We start from the raw sequence: 23,668 nt of genomic DNA on the forward strand, positions 1-23,668 counted from the left end.
ATGTCTAGAGCTCAGGGGAAAAGTTAGGGCTACAGATATAGATTTGGGCATCTTCAGCTACCAGGCGACAGTTGAAGCCAAGAGTTTAAATGATCTTACAGAGAGTTGGGGGTATAAAAAATAAGTTAAATCCTAGGGAAGAACTACCTTTAAGGGATGGGCTAAAAAAGTGCCTGCAGGGCTTCCCTGGTGGCACAGTGGTTGAGAGTCCGCCTGCCGATGCAGGGGACACGGGTTCGTGCCCCGGTCCAGGAAGATCCCACATGCCGTGGAGCGGCTGGGCCCGTGAGCCAAGGCCCCTGAGCCTGCGCATCCGGAGCCTGTGCTCTGAAACGGGAGAGGCCACAACAGTGAGAGGCCCACATACCGCAAAAAAGAAAAAGTGCCTGCACAGTATACTGAGAAACAATCAGAGAGGTAGGAGGAAAACCAAGAAAGCGTGCTGCCATGGAAATGAAATGTAAAGATAATTTCAGGGAGAGAACAGTCTCACTTGCAGAAGCCAAGATTTGGAAACAACTTAAGGCAACCATTCTTGCCTCCCTCACCAAAAGATGAAAGTATAAAGAAAATGTGATAGATGGATGATAGACAGATAGATAGATCTATATCTATATAATGGAATATTATTCAGCCATGAGAAGGAAACACATCCTGCCATTTGTGACAACATGGATGGACCTCAAAGGCATTATGCTAAGTGAAACAATTCAGACAGAGAAAGACAAATAGTGTATGATTTCACTTACATGTGGAATCTATAAAAGCCGAACTCATAGACACAGGGAGTAGAATGGTGGTTACCAGGGGCTGGGGTGTGGGGAAAAAAGAGATGTTGGTCAAAGAAGACAAACATCTAGTTGAAAGATGAATAAGTTCTGGGGATATTATGTACAGCATACTGATTATAGTTAATAATACTGTATTATATACTTGAAAGTTGCTAAGAGGGTAGATTTTAAATGTTCTGGCCATTAAAAAGAAATGGTAATTATGTGACATAATGCAGGTGCTATCTAATGCTATGGTGGTACTCATTTTGATATATATATATATATATATATATATATATATATATATATATATAATCAAGTTGTACACCTTTAACTTACACACAATGTTATACGTCAATTATATCTCAATTTTAAAAAGAAAGAAATGGTCATATTAACAATTGCCAAGATAGATTGAGTCAGGTGGGAACGCAGATTCTGTTGGGTTTGGCAAAATGAACTTATTGGAGCCATTGACCTTAACTCAGAGGAACAATGGGGAGTGAGGGTCGGGAAAGAAGAAGCATGGTGATTATGGATTAAAGAGGAAGTGGGAAGTAAGAAAATGAATATGGTGAATGTAGGCAGTTCTCTGGAGAAGTTTGGATGAAAATTAAGGAATATCTATGGGGGTAGTAAAGAGTTAGAGACATCAGAGCTAAGGAAGTTTTGTTTCATTTCTGGTTTTGGTTGCTTATTTTTTTAAGATGAGATGTCTCTGAACTTCCTAAATAAATATCCAATGGAGAGGGGGTGATTTAATGCACAGGAGTTAGAAACAATAATATATGGCTCTGATGGTATCCAAAGCAAAGTTGGAGGGACTGGCATTAACAGACAATTCTTCTCTGATAGTAAGAGGGAAGCAAGTTTATGTAGATGTAAATAGATTGGTAGGTTTATTAGCAAGGAATGGAGGGAGATCCTGTTTGGTGGGTTCTATTTACTATTTGTAGTAGAAATCAAGGTTATCTTATGAGATTATCCTCTGAGGAGCAAAGTGATAGGGTAAGGGTTTGAGAAGAATGGAAAAGGTTTGAAAATAGCCCCTGAGAAGAATATGAAAGGATGCTAACTAAGGACAAAGAATAGGATAGCTGGACAGCACTTAGCACTAAGCACTAAGGGCCCCACTAGGTTAGAAATCATAAACTGGCAATGATTCCAATCTGAAAAATTGTGTGATTTTTCTCTAGCAGTGTACAGCAGCCTGGGGAGAAGAACAAAGGAGTTGGAAGTCTGGATTGATTTGGAGTTTGGATTTCACATGATAGACAAGCAGATGGAAGAATAAAAGCAAAACTCAAGGGCTTACGTGATGAGCCATGGGGTCTGTGCTATAGAGGGGAAAAAGTGAATTTAGAAAAGAGATGACAATTAGGAGAGAATGCAGTTGTTTCAACTAGATCAAGGAATGGATATGGTTTGGATATGAGAGTGAGAGGTTGGGAGGAGTAAAAACTTGTGGACAGAGGGCTGTCAGAGGATTAGATATCAAAGATGGGACATGACAAGTTCTAACGTGTAGTCTTGAGAGTGAATGACTGAGGTAGGGTGGAGGTGGTGTTAAAGAAGTAAAGAAGAGTAGAGAAGGGAAAGGCCAGGAGGTTGGATGGGTCATCCAAAATAATTGCACTTGTGTGGAGATAAAGATAGTGATCTGGGTGACAAATCCCTCACCAAATAAAAGGATATATTCAGGGGGTTGGAAAATGACAGAGGTAAGAAGGGATAGAAGATGGTGTACCTGGATGACATGAGCCTTAACGGGAAATGGTTTCTACATAAGAGTAGAGGAAAAGTCATTTGGAAGTGCCACTTGAATCAAATATAATACTGACCTGACCCCAGTCCTACAGTTTGTGGCCATAGAAGAATAAGCAGCAAGTAGTCAGAGTCACCTGGAAGTACCTGGGAGAAAGCCAGGACTCAGTTTGAGGACTCCAGAAGGCACTGTGGAAAGTGTTGGTAGACAGCGAAGTAGCTGAATGAGCCCAGCATGAGTTTAGTGTGCAGGAAGCACAAGATGGTTTGAGAATGACCAGAAATGAGACTTTAGACTGGATGATCAGAGAGGTAAGAATTTGGGGAGATGGCAAAAAGCAGAGATGAGAAATCTAATGAAATTGACTAGCATCAAAGTTCTGAAAGGACCTATGAGGAACATTTCCATGCCAAAGCAGACCCAGGCACTGGGTGCCACTGAAACTGTGTGTCCTCAGCCGTGAATGCTCTCATCATTCTGTAACTGAACTTCCTTGGCCCAGGGTTTCAAAAGACTGTGGGCTCAGATTCTATCAGGTGGTGATGAAGTATTTCCAAAGTATTTGTGCCAATTTATATTCATATTGACAGTGTATGAGATTTGCCATAGCACCTCCTTGCCAACATTTGGTATTTATTTGTACCATGCTTTACGCTTACCAACTTTATTGAAGTATAATTTACATAGCACAACGTCACCCATTGTAAGTGTAAAAATCCATGATTTTAGTAAATGTATAGAGTTGTGCAACTATCAGCATAATCCAATTTTAGATCATTTCCATTACTTTGAAAAGTTCCCTCATAGCCTTTTACACTTAATCCTCACTCCTATCCTTACACTTAGACCAGTACTTTTCTGCTTTCTGTCTCTATAAACTTGCCTTAACTGGGCATGTCATATAAATGGAATCACATAATGTGTAGTTCTTTTGTGTCTATCTTCTTTCACTTAGCATAAAAATTTTGAGGCTCATTCATCGCATAACATGTATCAGCAAATTTGTCCCCTTTAATTGCTTAATGGTATTCCATTGTATGGAAATACTTTTTTTTCTCCATTCTCTGGTTAATGGGCATTTGGATTCTTTCCACTTTTCACTACTGTGAATACGTTGTTATAGGCAGTCATATAATTGTGTGAACAAATGTTTTCATTTCTCTTGGGTAAATACCTAGGCACTGGATTGTTGAGTCATATAGTATTTGTGTTTAACTTTTTAAGAAATTTTCAGTGGCTGTACTATTTTATATTCCCACCAGCTCTAGTTTCTCCACTTAGCAATGTCTGCCTTTTTTATTATAGCCAATCTAGTGGATGTTGTAATGGCATCTCACTGAAGTTTTAATTTGCATTTTCCTAATGCCTAATGATGTTCAGCATATTTTTATGTGCTTATTAGCCATTCATATATCTTCTTTGGAGAAATGTCTATTAAGAATCTTGCCAATTTTTAAAATTTGAGTTACTTGTCTTTTATTATTGAGTTTTAAGAGTTCTTTAAATTTTTTAATATAAACCCTTTATCAAATATACTATTTGCAGAAATCTCCCAGTCTATGGTGTATATTTTCATTTATTTAATGGTATCTTTTTAAATTAAACTTCTTATTTTGATATAACCGTAGATTCACATGACGTTGTAAGAAATAATACAGAGAGATACTATGTACCCTTTACCCACTTTCCTCAATTGGTAGCACCTTGCAAAACTATACAATATCATAACTGGGGTATTGACACTGACATGGTCAAGATACACAACAGATCCATCCACAAAAGGATACCTCATGTTGCACTTTTATAACCACACCCAACTCTCTCTCAATCCCCCTCCCTCATTCTTAACTCCTGGCAAATGCTAATCTGTTCTCCATTTCTATTTTTTTCCTTTTAAGAATGTTATATAAATTGAATCATACAGTATATAGTCTTATTTGGATAGGTTTTTTTCAGCTTTATTGAGGTGTAGTTAACAAATAAAATTGTAATATGTTTAAAGGGCACAATGTGATGATTTGTTATAAATATACATTGTGAAAGGATTACCACCATCGAGTTAATTAACACATCCATCACTCACATATTTACTTTTTTTTTTTTTTTGGTGAGAACACTTAAGTTCTACTCTCTTGGCAAATGTCCATTCTACGATACAATATTAGCAACACAGTCACCATGTTATACATTAGATCCTCAGATCTTATTCACCTTATAACTGAAGGTTTGTACTCTATTACCAACCACTCCCTATTTCCCCTATCCCCCAGTACTGGCCAATACCATTCTACTCTCTATTTCTATGAGTTTGACTCCTTTTTTAAAAAGTTCCACATATAATTGATACCATGCAGTATTTTTTCCTCTATTGGTTTACTTCACTTAGTATAATGCCTTCCAGGTTCATACATGTTGTTGCAAATGGCTGGATTTCCTTCATTTTAAGGCTGAATAATATTCCTTTGTGTATATATAACACTTTTTCTTTATCCATGCATCTCTCAGTGGACACTTAGGTTGTTTTTATACCTTGGCTGTTGTAAATAATGCTGCAACGAACATAGGAGTACAGCTCTCTCTTCAAGATAGTTATTTTCTATCCTTTGGCTATATACACAGAAGTGGGATTGTTAGATCATATGGTAGTTCTATTTTTAAATTTTTTGGAACCTCCAATCTTTCTTTCATAGTGGCTGTACAAGATTACATTCCTGCCACCAGTGTACAAGGATTCCCTTTTCTCTACAACCGCACCAGCGTTTATTTCTTGTGTTTTTTTTTTTGCAGTACGCGGGCCTCTCACTGTTGTGGCCTCTCCCGTTGTGGACGTGCAGGCTCAGCGGCCGTGGCTCACGGGCCCAGCCGCCCCGCGGTATATGGGATCTTCCCGGACCAGTGCACAAACCCGTGTCCCCTGCATCGGCAGGCGGACTCTCAACCACTGCGCCACCAGGGAAGCCCCTTGTCTTTTTGATAATAGACATCCTACTGGGTGTTAGGTGATATCTCACTGTGGTTTTGATCTGCACATTTCTCTGATGATTAGTGATGCTGAGCACATTTTCACGTATCCATTGGTCATTTGGATATCTTCTTAGGAAACATGTCTATTCAGGTCCTTAGTCCATTTTTAAATTGCCCATTTTTTGCTATGGAGATGTATGAGTTTTTTGTGTATTTTGGATATTAACCCCTTGTCAGATATGTGGCTTGCAAATCTTTTCTATCAATCCACAGGTTGTCTTTTCATTTTGTTTATGGTTTCCTCTACTGTGAAGAATCTTTTTAGTTTGAAATAGTCACATTTGTTTATTTTTGCTTTTGTTGCCTTTGCTTTTGGTGTAAAATCAAAGAAAAAAAAAGATTGCTCAAGATTGCTTTGGCTATTCGGGGTCTTTTGTGTTTCCATACAAATTGTGAAATTTTTTGTTCTAGTTCTGTGAAAAATGACAGTGGTAGTTTGATAGGAATTGCATTGAATCTGTAGATTTCTTTGGGTAGTAGAGTCATTTTCACAATGTTGATTCTTCCAATCCAAGAACATGGTATATCTCTCCATCTATTTGTATCATCTTTAATTTCTTTCATCAGTGTCTTGTAATTTTCTGCATACACATCTTTTGTCTCCTTAGGTAGGTTTATTCCTAGATATTTTATTCTTTTTGTTGCAATGGTAAATGGGAGTGTTTTCTTAATTTCACTTTCAGATTTTTCATCATTAGTGTATAGGAATGCAAGAGATTTCTGTGCATTAATTTTGTATCCTGCTACTTTACCAAATTCATTGATTAGCTCTAGTAGTTATCTGGTAGCATCTTTAGGATTCTCTACGTATAGTATCATGTCATCTGCAAACAGTGACAGCTTTACTTCTTCTTTTCCAATTTGGATTCCTTTTATTTCTTTTTCTTCTCTGATTGCTGTGGCTAAAACTTCCAAAACTATGTTGAATAATAGTAAAAGCAGTTTTAATTCTTCCATTCCAATCTTGATGCATTTTATTTACTTATTCATGCATTATTTATATTTATTTTTGCCTTATTGCACTAGTTAGATATTCCAGTACAATGCTGAAAGAAGTGGTGAAAGCAGACATCATTGCCCTGCTTCTGAACTTATGGGAAAGTATTCAGTTTTCACCATAAAGTATGATGTCAACTGTGGATTTTTTGGTAGATACTATTTATTAGGTTGAGGAAGTTCCCTTTTATTTCTGGTTTGTTGAATCTTGACTGAGTGTTAGCTTTTGTCACATTCTTTTTGTGCTTCTCTTCTGATTACCATTTTGTCTTCCTTTATTCTATTAATATAGTATATTACATTAATTTTTTTCAGATATTAAACCAATCTAGCATTCTATAGGATGGACCTAGAGAAAATCATACTAAGTGAAGTAAGTCAGGCAGAGAAAGACAAATATTATAATGATATCACTTATATGTGGAATCTAAAAGGTAATATAAATGAACTTATTTACAAAATAGAAACAGACTCACAGATATAGAGCCCTAAGAGAAAAGGCGGTGAGGAATAAATTAGGAGTATAGGATCAACAGATACATACTACTATATATAAAATAAAAAACAGGGATTTCCTGTATAGCACAGGGAACTATATTCAATATCATATAATAACCTCTAATGGAAAAGAATCTGGAAAAATATATGCAACTGAATCACTTAGCTATACACCTGACACTAACACAATATTGTAAATCAATATTTATTTGAAAAATATTTATTTTTCCAATTAAAAAAAGCACAGTGGTTAAGCAATTGGGCTCTAGACCCAGACTACCTATATTCATATCTCAACTCCACCACCTCTTAGCTGTGTGACCTTGGACCCCAGTTTCTACATCTGTCAAATGGAAAAAATAAGAGTACTTATATCATCAGATTATTTTGAGGATTAAATGAGATAGTGTACAAGGACATAGTAAGTGCTCAATAAATAGTAGTTGCTATTAACTACATGTGTCCTCCTATTTCTTTTTACTAAGTAGTATTTCTAAATTGTCTACAATGAGCATATTTTGTGTGAAAAGACTAAGCAGTAGAATTTAAATACATGAGAGAGTGACTTTTAAAATAGTATTCCTTCAGCCTAGAAGGACCATCTCATCCTATTTTTTCAGATCCTCACCTAAGTCATCTTTTGAAGAGACTTACGTGAATTCGCAACAATAAAATATTTTCATCATCTCTCCTGAACTCTTTCTGATACAATATTAGAGGGAGGAACACCAGCTTGGATTTGAAGCCCCATTTTTCAAGGATTATAATTCAGAAAGCCTAAGCTACAGGAAAGAGAAAATTTAAAGGGGGAGGCTTTATTCATTTTATTCAGAAATAAAATTTCTGAATTTCAACTCATTCCCTTGTTAAAAGGAGTAGGAGGGATGCAATGAGAGAATTCTCCAACTGAAGAATTAACTTCCAACCTGCTTGGAATTTCAGGAACTGCTCATGTGAACGAGCTCAATTTCACACTCTGTTCTTCTCATCTTCAATATCCAAGAAAGTAAATTCAACAGGAAACAGTTCTTTTAGGCTACTGCCACATCAATTTACTTTGTGTTTTTCAAGTGTTGATGCAGCAGGGACAGATAACTTTGCTCAATACAAAACTGCAGTAACCTGAGCATTGCTGGGGTGCAATGCCCCTAGTGGCCTAACAGGTTTACAAAATACATTAGCCCACTCTAGGAAGAAAACACAAGTGAAGGAAAAGACCTACAATAACAAACTTAAAACAATTAAAAAAATGGTAAGAGGAACATACATATCAACAACTACCTTAAATGTAAATGGATTTAATGCTCCAACCAAAAGACATAGACTGGCTGAATGTATACAAAAACAGGACTCTCTCCACAAGAGACCCACTTCAGCACTGGGACACATACACACTGACGGTGAGGGGATGGAAAAAATATTCCATGCAAATGGAAATCAAAAGAAAGCTGAAGTAGCAATTCTCATATCAGACAAAACAGACTTTAAAACAAAGACCATTACAAGAGACAAAGAAGGACACTACATAATGATCAAGGATTCAATCCAAGAAGATATAACATGTGTAAATATTTATGCACCCAATATAGGAGCACCTCAATACATAAGGCAAATGCTAACAGCCATAAAAAGGGAAACCGACAGTAACACAATCATAGTAGGGGACTTTAACACCCCACTTTCACCAATGGACAGATCATCCAAAATGAAAATAAATAAGGAAACACAAGCTTTAAATGATACATTAAACAAGATGGACTTAATTGATATTTACAGGATATTCCATCCAAAAACAACAGAATACACATTCTTCTCAAGTGCTCATGGAACATTCTCCAGGATAGATCATATCTTGGGTCACAAATCAACCCTTGGTAAATTTAAGAAACTTGAAACTGTAAGAAACTTGAAATTGTATCAAGTATATTTTCTGACCACAACTAGATATCACTTACAGAAAAGAAATTGTAAAAAATACAAACACATGGAGGCTAAACAGCACATTACTTAATAACCAAGAGATCAGTGAAGAAATAAAAGAGGAAATCAAAAATTACCTAGAAAAAAATGACAATGATAACACGATAACCCAAAACCTATGGGAGGCAGCAAAAGCAGTTCTAAGAGGGAAGTTTATAGCAATAGAATCCTACCTCAAGAAACAAGAAACATCTCAAATAAACAACCTAAACTTACACCTAAAGCAATTAGAGGAAGAAGAACAAAAAAACACCAAAGTTATCTGAAGGAAAGAAATCAGAAAGACCAGAAATAAATGAAAAAGAAATGAAGGAAATGATAGCAACGATTAATAAAACTAAAAGTTGGTTCTTTGAGAAGATAAACAAAATTGATAAACCATTAGCCAGACTCATCAAGAAAAAGAGGGAGAGGACTCAAATCAAAAAAATTAGAAATGAAAAAGGAGAAGTTACAACAGACACCACAGAAACACAATACATCTTAAGAGACTACTACAAGCAACTGTATGCCAATAAAATGGACAACCTGGAAGAAATGGACAAATTCATAGAAAGGTACAACCTTCCAAGACTGAACCAGGAAGAAATAGAAAATATGAACAGACCAATCACAAGTAATGAAATTGAAACTGTGATTAAGAATCTTCCAACAAACAAAAGCCCAGGACAAGATGGCTTCACAGGCGAATTCTATCAAACATTTAGAGAAGAGCTAACACCTATCCTTCTCAAACTCTTCCAAAACACAGCAGAGGGAGGAACACTCCCAAACACATTCTATGAGGCCTCCATCACCCTGATACCAAAACCAGACAAAGATGTCACAAAGAAAGAAAACCACACACCAATATCACTGATAAACATAGATGCAAATATCCTCAACAAAATACTATCAAACAGAATCCAGCAGCACATTAAAAGGATCATACACCATGATCAAGTGGGGTTTATACCAGGAATGAAGGGATTCTTCAATATACGCAAATCAATCAATGTGATACCTCATATTAACAAACTGAAGGATAAAAAACATATGATCATCTCAAAAGATGCCGGAAAAGTTTTCAACAAAATTCAACACCAACTTATGAAAAAAGCCTCCAGAAAGTAGGCATAGAGGGAACTTACCTCAACATGATAAAGGCCATATATGACAAACCACAGCCAACATCACTCTCAATGGTGAATAACTGAAACTATTTCCACTAAGATCAGGAACAAGACAAGGTTGCCCACTCTCACCACTATTATTCAACATAGTTTTGGAAATTTTAGCCACAGCAATCAGAGAAGAAAAAGAAATGAAAGGAATCAAAATCAGAAAAGAGGAAGTAAAGCTGTCACTGTTTGCAGATGACATGATACTATACATTGAGAATCCTAAAGATGCTGCCAGAAAACTACTAGAGCTAATCAATGAATTGGGTAAAGTAGCACAATACAAAATTAATGCACAGAAATCTCTTCCATACCTATAAGTTAATGATGAAAAATCTGAAAGAGAAGTTAAGGAAATACTCCCATTTACCATTGCAACAAAAAGAATAAAATACCTAGGAATAAACCTACCTAAGGAAACAAAAGACCTGTATGCAGAAAACTATAAGACCCTGATGAAAGAAATTAAAGATGATACAAACAGATAGAGAGATATACCATGCTCTTGTATAGGAAGAATCAACATTGTGAAAATGACTATACTACCCAAAGCAATCTACAGATTCAATACAATCCCTATCAAACTACCAATGGCATTTTTCACAGAACTAGAACAAAATATTTCACAATTTGTATGGAAACACAAAAGACCCTGAATAGCAAAAGCAACCTTGAGAAAGAAAGACAGAGCTGGAGGAATCAGAATCCCTGACTTCAGACTACACTACAAAGCTACAGTAACCAAGACAGTATGGTACTAGCACAAAAACAGAAATATAGATCAATGGAACAGGATAGAAAGCCCAGAGTTTAACCCATGCACATATGGTCACCTTATTTTTGATAAAGGAGGCAAGAATATACAATGGAGAAAAGACAGCCTCTTCAGTAAGTGGTGCTGGGAAAACTGGACCGCTACATGTAAAAGAATGAAATTAGAACACTCCGTAACACCATACACAAAAATAAACTCAAAATGGATTAGAGACCTAAATGTAAGCCCAGACACTACAAAACTCTTAGAGGAAAACATAGGAAGACCACTCTTTGACATAAATTACAGCAAGATCCTTTTTGACCCACCTCCTAGAGAAATGGAAATAAAAACAAAAATAAACAAATGGGACCTAATGAAACTTAAAAGCTTTTGCACAGTAAAGGAAACCATAAACAAGACAAAAAGACAACCCTCAGAATGGGAGAAAGTATTTGCAAGTGAAGCAACTGACAAAGGATTAATCTCCAAAATTTACAAGTAGCTCATGCAGCTCAATATCCAAGAAACAAACAACCCAATCCAAAAATGGGCAGACCTAAGTAGATATTTCTCCAAAGAAGATATACAGATTGCCAACAAACACATGAAAGAATGCTCAACATCACTAATCATTAGAGAAATGCAAATCAAAACTACAATGAGGTTTCAACTTCCAGCAGTCAGAATGGCCATCATTACAAAATCCACAAACAATAAATGCTAGAGAGGGTGTGGAGAAAAGGGAACCCTCTTGCACTGTTGGTAGGAATGTAAATTGAAACAGCCATTATGGAGAACAGGATGGAGGTTCCTTAAAAAACTAAAAATAGAACTACAGTACGACCCAGCATTCCCACTACTGGGCATATACCCTGAGAAAACTATAATTCAAAAAGTGTCTTGTATCACAATGTTCATTGCAGCTCTATTTACAATAGCCAGGACATGGAAGCAACCTAAGTGTCCATCAACAGACGAATGGATAAAGAAGATGTGGCACATATATACAATGGAATATTACTTGGCCATAAAAAGAAACGAAACTGAGTTATTTGTAGTGAGGTGGATGGACCTAGAGCCTGTCATACAGAGTGAAGTAAGTCAGAAAGAGAAAAACAAATACCGTATACTAACACATATATGTGGAATCTGAAAAAAAACTGGTATAGACGATCTTATTTACAAAGCAGAAATAGAGACACACATGTTTGTAGAGAACAAATGTATGGATACCAACGGGGAAGGGGTGGACGAAATGGGAGATTGGGATTGACATGTATACACTGCTATGAATGGAATAGATAAGTAGTGAGAGCATGCTGCATAGGGCACAGAACTCTACTCGATACTCTGTGGTGACCTAGATGGGAGAAAAATCCAAAAGAGAGGGCATATGTGTATATATATGGCTGGTTCACTTCGTTGTATAGCAGAAACTAGCACAACATTGTGAAGCAACTATACCCCAATAAATAAATTAAAAAATTCTGTTCACAACAACATAGGTTTTTCCTCACATGCACCACACTCTAAGACATAAATCACAGCAAGATTCTTTTTGACCCACCTCCTAGAGAAATGGAAATAAAAACAAAAATAAACAAATGGGCCCTAATGAAGCTTAAAAGCTTTTGCACAGCAAAGGAAACCATAAACAAGACGAAAAGACAACCCTCAGAATGCGAGGAAATATTTGCAAATGAAGCAACTGACAAAGGATTAATCTCCAAAATTTACAAGCAGCTCATGCAGCTCAATATAAAAAAAACCAACAACAACCCAATCCAAAAACGGGCAGAAGACGTAAATAGACATTTCTCCAAAGAAGATATACAGATTGCCAACAAACACATGAAAGAATGCTCAACATCATTAATCATTAGAGAAATGCAAATCAAAACTACAATGAGTTATCATCTCACATGGGTAAGAATGGCCATTATCCAAAAATCTACAAACAATAAATGCTGGAGAGGGTGTGGAGAAAAGGGAACCCTCTTGCACTGTTGGTGGGAATGTAAATTGATATGGCCACTATGGAGAACAGTATGGAGGTTCCTTAAATAACTAAAAATAGAACTACCATACAACCCAGCAATCCCACTACTGGGCATATACCTTGATAAAACCATAATTCAAAAAGAGTCATGTACCAAAATGTTCATTGCAGCTCTATTTACAATAGCAGTACATGGAAGCAACCTAAGTGTCCATCAACAGACGAATGGATAAAGAAGATGTGGCACATATATACAATGGAATATTAGCCATAAAAAGAAACGAAATTGAGTTATTTGTGGTGAGGTGGATGGACCTAGAGTCTGTCATACAGAGTGAATTAAGTCAGAAAGAGAAAAACAAATACCATATGCTAACTCATATATATGGAATCTAAGAAAAAAAAAGGTCATGAAAAACCTAGAGGCAAGACGGGAATAAAGACACAGACCTACTAGAGAATGGACTTGAGGATATGGGGAGGGGGAAGAGTAAGCTGGGACAAAGTGAGAGAGAGGCATGGACATATATACACTACCAAACGTAAAATAGATAGCTAGTGGGAAGCAGCCGCATAGCACAGGGAGATCAGCTCGGTGCTTTGTGACCACCTAGAGCGGTGGGATAGGGAGGGTGGGAGGGAGGGAGACGCAAGAGGGCAGAGATATGGGAACATATGTATATGTATAACTGATTCACTTTGTTATAAATGAGAAACTAACACACCATTGTAAAGCAATTATACTCCAATGAAGATGTTTAAAAAAACATTAAAAAAAAGACACAGACCTACTAGAGAATGGACTTGAGGATACGGGGTGGGGGAAGGGTAAGCTGGGACAAAGTGAGAGAGTGGCATGGACATATATACACTACCAGGGGTGGGGGAAGGGTAAGCTGGGACAAAGTGAGAGAGTGGCATGGACATATATACACTACCAAACGAAAATAGATGGCTAGTGAGAAGCAGCCGCATAGCACTGGGAGATTAGCTCGGTGTCTTGCGACCACCTAGAGGGGTGGGATAGAAATGGTGGGAGGGAGGGAGACACAAGAGGGAAGAGATATGGGGACATATATATATGTATAACTGATTCACTTTGTTATAAAGCAGAAAGTAAGACACCATTGTAAAGCAATTATACTCCAATAAAGATGTTTAAAAAAAAAAAAAAACTCTTCCAGCCTCTACCTATTACCCAATTCCAAAACTGCTTCCACATTTTTAGGTATTTATTACAGCAGCACCTCACTTCTCAGTATCAACTTCTATCTTAGTCCTTTCAGGCTGCTATAATAAAAATACCATAGACTTAAACAACAAACATTCCTTTTTCACAGGTCTGAAACCTGGGAAGTCTAAGATTAAAGTGCCTGCAGATTCAGTGTCTGGTTAGGACCCGCCTGTTTGTTCATAGATGACTGTCTTCTTGCTGTGTCCCCACATAGCAGAAGGGGTGAGAGAGCTCTCTGTGGTGTCTTTTATAAGGGCACTAATTCCATTCATGAGGGCTCTACCCTCATGACCTAATCACCTCCCAAATGTCCCACCTCCTATTAACATGACATTGAAAGTTAGAATTTCAACTTATGAATTTGGGGAGAGGAGATACAAACATTCAGTCCATAGCAGAGGCATACAATGTCACATCATCCCACTATTAATTATTTGATTTTTAGGTTAAGATGATGACCTCCAGATATCTCTCTATCATTAAGATATTTTTCCTTTTGTAATTACTAGGTAAACTGTGGGGTGATTTATCGGCACTGTGTGAATATGCTTTTTCCCAACAATCTTTTATCCAATGGTTTTCAAATACACCGATGATCTCTGCCTGACTGAATCAGCAATTATTACATTGTGTAATAAAATGATATTTCTAATTCTGTCACGCTTTGACACTACTATGAAGACTTTCTCTTTTTTCTGTTATTCTTTTAGATGATAGATAGATATAGATATAGATACTAGATTGGACTCATGGATTTTTTTAAAAATTGATGTGTTTTGTAAACAATTATAATCATTATTCTTTTTATACTCGAATTGTCCCAAATTTCACCAGAGGGTTCCCCTTCAAGCTGCTTCCTATGGTCTTCTGATATGATCCCATTACTCTTTGAGTACTTTGTTGTTTTCTGGCACAACAGGATGTACCAGTCTCACTTTGTACTTTCCCTGCCCCAGACCTGGATCAGCTATTTCTGTAAAGAGCTTTTGTTTTCTTTTAGTAGCAAATAGTATTTAGAAACCAAGATCTGAGTGCTAGATGTGTTCATTGATACTGGAGTACCATTGTTCCAGGCCTATGTTTTTTGAGTTGTTAGTTCATATTAATACAAGCAAAATTACTGTGACAAACATCTTTAAGAAAAGTATATTTTCTTCAATAATTTTTATATTCTCAATACCTGTATTTTTCTTTTTCTGAAGTTATACTTAATGATTACTGGTTAACAAATGAATCCATTCTCATCTAGAAAATGTATATAGAAACATGTAAAAAGAGCAAAAGTAAAAGTTACCCCAAATCCCAGAAACAACCACTTTTGACTTGCTAGAATATTTCTTTCCAGTCTTTTGTCTATATATTTTTCTTGGTGAGCCTAAGAGCATATTATGCATAAAACTTTATATCTTTATTTTCAGCCTTGTAAGTAGTTTCAAAAATCATTGAATAAATTTTCACAGATGTATTTTTATATAACTATTGTATTAGTTTTCTATTGCTAAATAACAAATTACCAAAAAATTAGTAGTTTAAAACACAAATTTACTATCTCACACTTTCCATGGGTCAGTATTCCTGCCATGAGTTAGCTAGGTTGTCTACTCAGGGTCTCCCCAGTTTGAAATCAAGGTGTCAGCCAGGGCTGTTATCTCATCTAAGGATCAGGGTCCTCTTCTGAGCTCATTCAGGTTTGTGGCAGAATTCAGCTCCTTGCAGTTGTTTTCTTGTTAGTTGTCTGTCAAGAGTTGCTCTTAGCTCTTATAGGCCACTCTCAGGTCCTAGCACATGGCCCTCTCACAACATAACAACTTCTTCAAAACACACAAGAGAATATCGATCCAGTCTGCTACAATATAGTCACGGGAGTGACTATCTCAACACCTTTGACGTGTAACATAAATTAATCAAGGGAGCAATTATCCCATCATATTCACATATTTACCCACTCTTTTGGGGAGGAAAGTATGTCAGGTGTGTACACCATGGCTGGAAACTTGGAGGCCATCCTAGCTTTCTGCCAGCCATAGCTATATAATATTTCATTCTCTCATTGCACTATGAATTACTTAACAAATCTCCTATAGTATGTCATTTAGCTTGATTGCAAGTTTTTTTAATTATAAGGAATACTGCACTCATCATCACTGAAAACAGCATAATCTTCATCAAAAGTTTTATAGTTTGGGCTTCCCTGGTGGCGCAGTGGTTGAGATTCCGCCTGCCAATGCAGGGGACACGGGTTCATGCCCTGGTCCGGGAAGATCCCACATACTGCGGAGCGGCTTGGCTGCTGAGCCTGCGCGTCCGGAGCCTGTGCTCCGCAACGGGAGAGGCCACAACAGTGAGAGGCCCGCGAACCGCAAAAAAAAAAGAAAAAAATGTTTTATAGTTTATTTATCTAATTCTGAAGAATTAGAGAATTTACATTAACATTTCATCTTTCCAATAAGGCTTTTAATAGGGTATTGCCCCTTTCCTATCACATGACCCTTGAACTTTTAAACATTGATTTATAAATAGCATGTACCAGCAACAGACATTGCAAAATTTTTACTCAACCCTTCTACTTTCAAGCCTTCTCTCACCTCACCCTCTCGCATACATTAAACATGGAGAAAGTTAAGCATGAGAGAATATTTGGGAGGACCTGAGGACAAAGTCCCACCTGTAAGAGTGGACTCTACTGATGTCCATATATTTTGCCCTCAGTTAAATGCAAAGACCTCTTCTACCTCTAGACTTCAATGTTTCTATGATATTCTTTTTTTTTTAACATCTTCATTGGAGTATAATTGCTTTACAATGTTATGTTAGTTTCTGCTGTATAACAAAGTAAATCAGCTATACATACACATATAATCCCCATATCCCCTCCCTCTTGATATTCTGATTTGGTATTCATACCTACTTCTCAAATAATTTGAAATGGGTTTTAAGATTAAACATAATGCAAAAAAAAAGGACCAAAACATGAAAGCAGAACAGAGGCCATTAAGGAAGTAGAGACATTCATACTTACCAGAAACCTTAGGAGACAAATATCAAGGTAATGCTTTTCAGAAATTTTGAGGCATCTGGAAGACATCTTCAATATCCTGTTAAACCAGTACTGGTGTCATTATCTTTTCTCTTCTGCAGAAGAGGATTTTGAACCACTGGTGCCAGGACTACTCTGTCTATGCTACAATCCTTGCTAGCACAATGGATGGCCCTCCATGATCTGCCCCCTACCTGTTCTCCAGTCTCATGTCTTCCAGCATCCCCTTCTTTAACTAGGCTCCAGACGTAGAGAAGCATTTGCACTTACCCAAATGTGCCGCGCTACTTCAAACCTTTGCTCCCGTTGTCCCCTTGCCTGAAATAGCCTCACCTCCACCCCTGATGTATCAGTCTAGTGAACACCTAGTTATCTCTCATTTATGAAGCCTTCCCTGAATTTCTCTGGTATAATTGACCATTTCTTCATCTATAGTCCCACCATGTATTGCAACACTTTAGAACACTTACATATTTCCTGCTGCAACACTATGAGTTCCTGAATGGAAAAGAACATGTCTTTTCAACTCTGTCTCCACAGTGCCTGGCACACAGTAAATGACTAATCAATTTTGAGGCTGAGCTGTAAAAGTAATTTCATAACTGTTTTTAACATCATTTAAATTATTATATAATCCCACAGTGACTACTTTGAAGGCAAGAACATTAATTTGGGGGACAGTAAATTCTGGCAAGTTGTTAAAAATCAGTCACATTGATTTCATATCACTTTTCATACTGTGTCCTCAAAGACACTACTAGGTATTAAATTAAGTTACACTTTGATTTTACTTTTTAGGGCATAGAAATCAAGATAGGCCAGGTTATGCTGCAATAGTAAAGGATTTAAAGATCTCAGTATGTTAAAACAGCATGAGTTTCTTTCTCTTCCAAACAGTGCACTGCTGGTCTAGGTGACTGTTTAGGGTAGCTGTCTTCCATTTGATGGCTCAGCATTGCATTTCCATTATCAGTGGGTGCTTTCCTGTTTGACAGTGCAGAGGAAAAGAGCACTGGGGAGTTGAGAACCAACAATTAAATGCTTCTACTTAGAAGTGACACATGTCACTTCAGCTCATATTCCATTTACTAAAGCAAGTCATATGGCCACATCTAACTTCAAGAGAGGAGAAAAGTATAGACCTACTCTGTGCCCAGAAAGAAAAGCACCAGCAATACTAGTGAGCAGCATGAAAACCTACCATAGTGGGGCACTAGTGGACCCAATCAAAGCAAGGAACAATATTCCTTAGGCAATTTTTGAATTATGAGCCCAGTTCATATACGCCAATTCAATTTCACTCCTTCAAATATCTCTGCATTTTCCTTCATCATCCTTTTATAGAGCACCCCTGGGTGCCAGACCCTATGCTAGGTGGTTTCCCATCTATTATCTCATTGGATTCTCACAACTACCCTGAGAAATAGGTCCTATCATTACCTCCATTTGATAGTTATGGAGACTCAGGCTGAAAGAGATTAAGTGACTTCAACAAGGTCATAACTTAATAAGTAGTCAAACCAAGAACCAAGAATCAAGTCTGTAATACTATAAAGACTGTGCTGTGTCCACTGCACCTCATGTATCCTGCTGTCCAAAGCTGAGCTCTCCAACTCTGCTCAGTCCCCTACCCCTCAGCTCCTCCAAGAACTTACTCCATTAATGATTTACCACAATGATTTACCACTGTCACTCACTGATTTGCTTGAACCTCAGTCTCTCCTCAACTATCCCCTTCCTGTCAATCATTCAAAATCACTTAGTAGCCCTCATCAGAAATTTGTTTTCTTCAACCAGAGATCTCCCCTTCCTTTCTGTGCCCTGTCTCCACTCAACCTCAGCATCCACCTGTGCTCTGTTTTCTCACATCTGAATCCTCTACAGTTTGTCCTCAGTCCCTACCACTGTGCTAGCTGAAGCATCCCAAGTGACCAAATCCAACATTTGGGCAGTTCCATGTGACTTAGAAGCAGTCAATATTCTTGGCCCACCCTCCTAGAAACCCCTTCCCTGCCTCATCCTCCAGGGCATACCACTCCCTTGAACAATGTCTCTGTTTCCACTGGCTCCTTTGCCTCCTTCTCTCTGTTTGTATGGACATTCTGTCAGGATCTATTTACATTTTCATTCTGTCTTTCTCTTCTCTTCTCTTCCCTTCTGTTATGGACTGAATTGTGCTCCCTCAAAATTCGTATGTTTGAAGCCCCAACCCCCAAGGTGATGGTATCTGGAGGTGGGAGGTAATAAGGGTTAGATGAGGTCATGAGGGTGAGGCCCTCATGCTGGGATTAGTATCCTTACAAGCTTCCTGCCTCTGTCTTTCTCTTTCTCTTCCTCCCTCTCCCTCTCCTTCTCCCATTACAAACTGACACAGCAAGAAGGCAGCCTTCTGGAAGCCAGGAAGAGAGCGAGAGCCCTCACCAGAGGACCAAATCTGCCAACATCTTGATCTTGGATTTCTACCCTCCAGAGCTTTAAGAACTACATTCCTTTTATTAAAGCTTCCCTGTCTATGGTATTTTGTTATGGCAGCCATAGCTGACTAATGCACCTTCACGTCCCTTTTCCTTGCCTCTCCTCTCCTATTTCTCTCTGTCTTTCTATCCCTGCTCATTATCCTCCTCAGTGACCACATCTACTCCTGGAGCTTCAACTATCACCATTATGTACAGAGTTATGCAATATGCTCACAGTACAACATTAAGCAAGTTACTCTACCTCTCTGAGACACAGTTCCCTCATTTATAAAATGAGGATAAATATAGTACTCTCCTTTACAGAACTGCTGGGAGGACTAAATGAGCTAACTGAATGCAGAGCAGTTTGTACAGTTTGTAAGTGCTCAAAATAGGTGGAAGTTTTTTTGATGGCTGAGTAGATAGAGCTAGAGAAGAGGAAGCAGTTGAAGGTATAGTAGGAAGGCAGTTTTGAGGAAATGGTACAGACCTCAGACTCTGGCACCAGTTAAACCTCAGTTCAATTCCAGTTCCATCACTTACAGACCTTGAAACCATGGGCAAATTTCTTAGCTCTTTGAGTCTCAGTTTCCTCATCTGTAAAATCAAAATAATTAAGTATGGATTCCTCAAGTGGGCATTTAAGTGTCCCCCCTCATAATCTGGACTCACTGTACTTTTCTAGTTTCCTGACCACTATTTTCCTCTATATGTTTTAGTCAAACCAGACTACTCAGCATTCCCTATGAAGAACTGATTAAATTGAATTCTTAAAGGGTGGTATGGTGTAGTAAAATCAAACAGACCTAGATTTTAATGCCAGTTCTGCTACTTAGTAGCTGTGAAAACATGGGAAAATTATTTACCCCCTCTGAGACTCAGTTTCCTTACATGTAGAAAGAAGATAATAATGATAATAAAACCCATCTCATCACCACAATCTAAGTAGCAGAACCTACAAAGCCCTTTATGATTTGACCTGGCTGAATTCTCCAGCTTCATCATTCATCTTTCCATGTTCATATTTAACTTTCAACCTACTGAACTCTTTGTTTCCCCAAAAGTCACGCCCTACCTCCCCTTTCTCTCCTCTGCATATTCATACAAACTATTCCTTCTGACTGGAATGTTCTCTCCTCGCTGCCCATCCCCCTTTTTTGCCTAAGTCCTACCTATGCTTCAGTTCTCAACCTAAATGTCGCTTTTTCCAGGATACCTTCTCTGCCTTGCCCCAGCTCCATGAGAAAAGGGACCATATCTGTCTTGTTCCCACAAATGTTCAGCTTCTAGAAGAGAATCTGAAACATGGTAGGACATGTCTGAAGTTGAGTTTAAGATATGCAGGGTACAGAGTGAATATCATCCAAGTTTAACAAGAGTCACATACAGAGGTATTCGATACAATTTATTTGGAGTATAGGAGCATAAGGACATAGTGAACAGGAAAACTGTGGAAAGCTTGGGATGCTAAGCCAAGGCATTTTTTACTTAACCTGGTAAACAGAGGTAGTTGTGGAGAGTTTTTGCACTAAGGAGTGACATAACACATAAGGTATGTACAGCTGTGCATATGTATTTGAAACATAGGACCAATAGGATGATTAGAAAGCACCCATGATTTTACCTTTTGGAAAGCAAAAGAGGGGTTGCTTAACCAACTGTATTAGTCAGGATTCCCCAGAGAAACAGAATCAAAAGGGTGTGTGGAGGGGGTGTGGAGAGAGAGATTATAAGGAATTGGCTTAGGTGATTGTGGAGGCTTGGTAAATCCAAAATCTGCAGGGTAAACCAGTAGGCTGGAGATCCAGGAAAGAGTTCATGTTGTAGCTCTAACACAAAGGCAGCCTGAAGGCCGAATTCCTTCTTTTCAGGGGATCCCAATCCTTGTTTTCTTAAGGCCTTCAACTAATCAGATGAGGCCCACCACAATTTAAATGCTTATCTCATCCAAAAACAACTTCACAGAAACATCCAGAATGCTTTACCAAGTATCTGGGCATTGTGGCCCAACCAAGTTGATACAGAAACTTAACCATCATACCCGCATAGAACCAATGTGTATACTGAGAACTCATTATAGGGACTAACTAATCTGTTCATGTTCAGAAAACCATGCAGCCCACTAGAAATCTAATGTTCTCCTGGAAGATTCTAATTTATATTTTTAAATTAGAAATTCTATCCATAATTTCCCTATAAAAGCCCTTTTGCTAATCTTTTGCTTGATATATTAATCAACCCTGCAATAAGAGTCTCTGCCAACCTGTGCCATTTCAGAAGCAATTTTCATTTCTATATGTCAGAATTTTTTGAGGTTTTTTGTATTAATTGCCTTGAGTGTGTGTGTGTGGTGGGACTGTGGAGAGTGGCAGGATCGGAGAGCAGGGAGGTAAATGTGCTTGTGGAATGATATACATGAGTCTACAATTGTATTTGTAAATATAATTATTCTGTATATTAAGACTTGGTGATGAGCGCATTATATTTGCTATAATATTCTTTTTTACCTTTGGAATGTTTCAAATTTTTCATACTTTTTTGAAATCTGAGGCTCAGTAAATTTAGGTCATATTTCCAAAGTCACACAGAATTCAAACCCAAGACTGGGCAATGCCAAAGTCCTTGCTGCTATCATTTTGCCTCACAGTACTCAATTATTAATGCCCTCTGTACAGTTATACCACTTTTCATCATTGATTGTTTTAGTCAGGAATAGATAAACCCTCTTTCTTCTCCTTGACCTCAATGCAGTCTTCACAGCACACTATTAACCATCTAAGTTTCCACAGCACTACAAACATAGCCCTGGGAAAACACCATCAAGAGTATTAAAAGTTAGCAGAATTATTTATAACAGCCAAGATATGGAAACAACCTAAGTGTCCATCAACAGATGAATGGATAAAGAAGAAGTGGTATGTATATACAATGGAATACTTCTCAGCCATAAAAAAGAATGAAATTTTGGCATTTTCAGCAACATGGATGGACTTGGAGGATATTATGTTTAGTGAAGTAAGTCAGAGAAAGACAAATATTGTATGCCATCACTTATATGTGGAATCTAAAGAATAAAACAAACTGGTGAGTATAATAAAAAAAAGAAACAGACTCACAGGTATAGAGAACAAACTAATGATTACCAGTGGGAAGAGGGAAGCAGGAAGGAGCAAGATAGGGTTAGGGGATCAAGAGGCACAGACTACTATGTGTAAAACAAGTAAGCTACAAGGGTATATTGTTCAGCATAGGGAACATAGCCAATATTTTATAATAACTTGAAATGGAGTATAATCTATAAAAATTTTGAATCGCTATGTTATACAGTGAAATTAATGTAATATTGCAAATCAACTATGCCTCAATAAAAAATAAAAAAAATTATTTTTTTAAATTTTTATTGGTGGGGTCTTCCCTGGTGGCGCGAGTGGTTGAGAGTCCTCTACATGACACACTCAAGGTCCATCCATGTCTCTATAAATGACCCAATTTTGTTCCTTTTTATGGTTGAGTAATATTCCATTGTATATATGTACCTCATCTTCTTTATCCATTCCTCTGTTGATGGACATTTAGGTTGCTTCGATGTCATGGCTATTGTAAATAGTGCTGCAATGAACATTGTGGTACATAACTTTTTTTTTCTTATTAGTCATCAATTTTATACATATCAGTGTATACATGTCAATCCCAAACACCCAATTCATCACACCACCATCCCCACCCGCCACAGCTTTCCCCCCTTGGTGTCCATATGTTTGTTCTCTGCATCTGTGTCTCAACTTCTGCCCCGCAAAATGGTTCATCTGTACCATTTTTCTAGGTTCCACATACATGCATTAATATACAATATTTGTTTTTCTCTTTCTGACTTACTTCACTCTGTATGACAGTCTCTAGATCCATCCACATCTCAACAAATGACCCAATTTCGTTCCTTTTGATGGCTGAGTAATATTGCATTGTATATAGGTACCACATCTTCTTCA

This window comes from Lipotes vexillifer, unplaced genomic scaffold, assembly GCF_000442215.2.
Source record: "Lipotes vexillifer unplaced genomic scaffold, Lipotes_vexillifer_v1.1 scaffold215, whole genome shotgun sequence".
Classification (NCBI taxonomy): domain Eukaryota; kingdom Metazoa; phylum Chordata; class Mammalia; order Artiodactyla; family Lipotidae; genus Lipotes; species Lipotes vexillifer.